The sequence below is a fragment of the Colobus angolensis genome, unplaced genomic scaffold, assembly GCF_000951035.1.
Source record: "Colobus angolensis palliatus isolate OR3802 unplaced genomic scaffold, Cang.pa_1.0 Scaffold39, whole genome shotgun sequence".
NCBI classification, from domain to species: Eukaryota; Metazoa; Chordata; class Mammalia; order Primates; family Cercopithecidae; genus Colobus; species Colobus angolensis.
This window is the reverse complement of record NW_012117265.1, coordinates 4,306,636-4,310,646: the sequence shown is the minus strand read 5'-3', so window position 1 is coordinate 4,310,646 and position 4,011 is coordinate 4,306,636.

Here is a 4,011-nt window from a genome sequence, read left to right as displayed (position 1 = left end):
AGAGAGAGAAGGAACATTCGGACACATGTACTGCGTAGATGAACATTGGCAATATTTTACTTAAGTGAAATAAGTCAGTCACAAAAAGACGAACACTGCATACTTCCGTCTATGAGGCAGGTACCGCAGTCAGAATTACAGAGACGGGAAGTAGCATGGTGGTTCATTAGGGGCCAGGGAGGGTGAAGGGGGACGAGTGTTATGGAACAGAGTTTCAGTTTGGGAAGATGAGAAGATTCTGAATATGGAGGATGGTGACGGCTGCTTAACATTGTGAATATATTTAATGCCACTGAACGGTACACTTAAAATGGTTAAGATGGTAAATTGTATGTTATGTATATTTTACCATCATTTTAAAAATTGAAAAGAACTTTTTTCTTATTGTTGAGTTCCTTCCAAACCTGCCCTCAATGCAATTTTCCCCATCACTCTACCCAGAACACTGTTTCCAATGTTTTCCGTGCCATTAAATGTGATGGATATTCTTCAGCCTTTATTTTGCTTGGCCCTATAGCATTATTTTACGTGGTTGTTAGAAATGAAGCTTGGAGTTGTAAAGAAAGATGAGCACTCAAAGGATTTCTCAGCAAAGCAAATTTACTTCTACGCAGAAGGGTGCTTCTTGTAGGGCTGGCTGCTACCAGAGCACCCAGGACAAAGGAGAGTAGAAGCTTTTATTCTTAAGGCGACTCTTGACTTTGTGTCCTTTCTCCATTGGCTGGGGTCAGACGGCACAATCTAAACTAGACTTGATTGGCTACACATTTAAACTGTCTTAGATAAGGTGGACGTGTGATGGAAGAGAGGGGAGAGGAGGAAGGGGTCATCTACAGAGAACTGGACAGCTAGTCTATTCTTAAATAAGGAAAGAAATGCGAGCTGGGGCTGTGGCATGTCTGGGCATGTAGCAAAATCAGAGAGAAGAAAAGGAGAAGAAAGTGTGTGTGGGGGTTGGGTACCTGGAATTAGAGAATAAGAAGCTGAGCAGGCTGTTTGAAGAGAAACCTTGCTATATCTCACAATGGTTGACTCTCTCTCTCTCAACAGGACTTAACGACATATCCACAGGCTGTTTAACACCCTGTAGCCAATGCGATCACAAAGGATTCATTGAAATAGTTGCATCTCTATTTGATTCTGTGTTACTTTGAGACCCTTAGGCGCTGGGATTACAGAGAGACGGGTCTTTGTAGCTTCTGGACCCGTTCCAGAGGGAGAACCTCTTTATCTCAAAGCCAAACCAATAGTGATGAAAGCTCTTCCAAGACTAAAGAGGCCCCAAGGGGTGGGAGGTGCAGAGAGACTCACCTGGCTTCAGAGCTGCCTTCTTGGAAACAGAATTAGAGCACATCATGGCTCTCTGCCATTTGCTCTTGATCCCAAGGGAGCCGAATGGCTTGGAGAGTAGAACATTACTGGAACAGTGGATTTAATGAGGAACGATGAGACATCGGCTCCCTGGGGCTTGAGAAACCATAAATACTTCCCTAGAACCCCTCACCTGGACAGTTTCCTGACGCCACACTCGTGCTCCTTAAAGAAGAGAGTCAGGATGACTTCTTGACAAGTTCCTTCTGCCCGTCTTTCCCTGCTAGATTCTGTCTTCAGCATTCAACAGTCAGGGGAGGAAGACGTCATACCAACATTTTTTTTTTCCAAACAATGTCAGTTGAGTGACTCACGCTATCCTTGTGAGTACTGTGTGTGAAAAGGATTTAAAAAGTAGTGCAGGAAGGAAGAGATGGAGGTAAAAGGGTTGATAACGTCTCATGATGATTTTTTTAAATGTCGCTAGAGTTCCCTTACCCGGTTATATATGTCTTCTAAGACATTGCAACTTGTGGGAGGCTGAGGCAGGTGGATCGCTTGAGACCAGGAGTCCAAGACCAGCCTGGCCAACTTGGTGAAACCCCATCTTATCTAAAAATACAAAAATTAGCTGGGCATGATGGCGGATGCCTGTAATCCCAGCTACTAGGGAGCCTGAGGCAGGAGAATGGCTTGAACCCAGGAGACAGTGGTTGCTGTGAGCCAAAATCACACCACTGCACTCCAGCCTGGGTGACAGAGTGAGTGAGATGCTGTCTCAAAAAAAGGAAAAAAAAAAAGATTCTATTGCAACTGTTTCTGTCACCTCCACCTCTGATGGCCTTTCATTCTGGGAACTAGTGACTTTCTCAATGTCAGTAGGAACTGCCACTTCCTTGAGCACATTCTTTCAGTCCACCTGCTAACACCTCCCTTGTTCTTCTCTAGTATATGAACCGGGCGTGGTGGCTCCAGCCTGTAATCCCAGAACTTTGGGAGGCCGAGGCAGGCGGATCACGAGGTCAAGAGATCGAGACCATCCTGGCCAACATGGTGAAACCCCGTCTCCACTAAAAATACAAAATTAGCCAGGCATGGTGGTGTGTGCCTGTAGTCCCAGCCATTTGGGAGGCTGAGGCAGGGGAATTTCTTGAACCTAGGAAGCGGAGGTTGCAGTGAGCTGAGATTGCACCATTGCACTTCAGCCTGGGCAAGAAGAACAAAACTCCATCTCAAAAAAAAAAAAAAAAAATCAACAAAGCAAAGCAAAACAAAACAAGTATGTACTAAATGCTCACTCTGTACCAGATGTTACATATATTGTCATTGCAATTGTGAGTGGACTTTTTTTTCTCTTATCTTTTCTCATGGCTGTTTGCAGATACATAAGAAAGCTGATGACACTGATTAGTTGTAATTAATTTTTTTAAGTTGACTTTTTTTTTTTGAGACAGGGATTTGCTGGGCTCAAGCAGTCCTCCTGTCTCGTCCTCTCAAGTAGCTAATTTTTTAAAAATCTATTTTTGTAGAGGCAAGGGTCTCGTTTTGTTGTCCAGGCTGGTCTCAAACTCCTGGCCTCAAGAATTTCTCCTGCCTCAGCCTCTCAAAGTGCTGGGATTATAGGCAGCAGTCATAGAACCCAGCCAGGCTGTTACATTTTATTAAATGAATTTTAGCTTATGTTAAAACTGTGGTTTCTTTTTCTGCATTGCTCTATTCATGCATATACTTTGTTATCTGACTTGTCGATATTAAATTTTTTTGCACTCTTAGGATAAACATTCATTAGTAATGGAGTGTGTTATTTTATCCAAAATATAACTTCTTTTCACTCCCCTTTCAGGTTTTTGCATCTGTTGTCAACATGAGATTAATTTGCAGATTTCTTGTTGGTCTTGTATGTGATTTTTTTTTTTAACCTTCATTCAGCTTTCCATGATGAGTACAAAGCCTTAGGGAATATCAGGATAAAGTAAAGTGTTCTAGAATGTGATCTGGACTTAGCACAAAGAAACTTCAGGTTCTTCAGGCTTCATGGTGTATTTGTCTAAATATTTAAGTAAAAAATAATGCTGGCCGGGCACAGTGCCTCACGCCTGTAATCCCAGCACTTTAGGAGCCTGAGATGGGTGGATCACCTGAGGTCAGGAGTTTGAGACTAGCCTGGCCAACATAGTGAAACCCCATCTCTATTAAAAATACAAAAATTAGCCGGGTATGGTGGTGAGCACCTGTAGTCACAGCTACTCAGGAAGCTGAGGTGGGAGGATCGCTTAAGCCCAGGAGGTGGAGGTTGTAGTGAGCTATGATTGTGCCGCTGCACTTCCACCTGGGCGACAGAGCCAGACCCTGTCAAAAAAAAAAAATTGTTTCACATAACTACAGTGCAATGATCACAATCAGGAAATTGGCATTAATACTCTATTATGTATAGTATTATAGGTATATAATATACTATTTGCTATATACTGTATTATTAATATAGTAAGTAGTATATAGCATTAATATAATACTATAAAATTTACAAAGCTTATTTATATATTTTTTGTTTCTTCTTATTTATATTTTAATTATCCCAATAATGTCATCTATAGCAAAAGAAAGACTCAAGTCATTCATTACATTTGATTGACATGTCTTTTTTGCCTCCTTTAATCTGGAACATTTCCTAGCCTTTTTTTTTTTTTTTTTTTTTTTTTT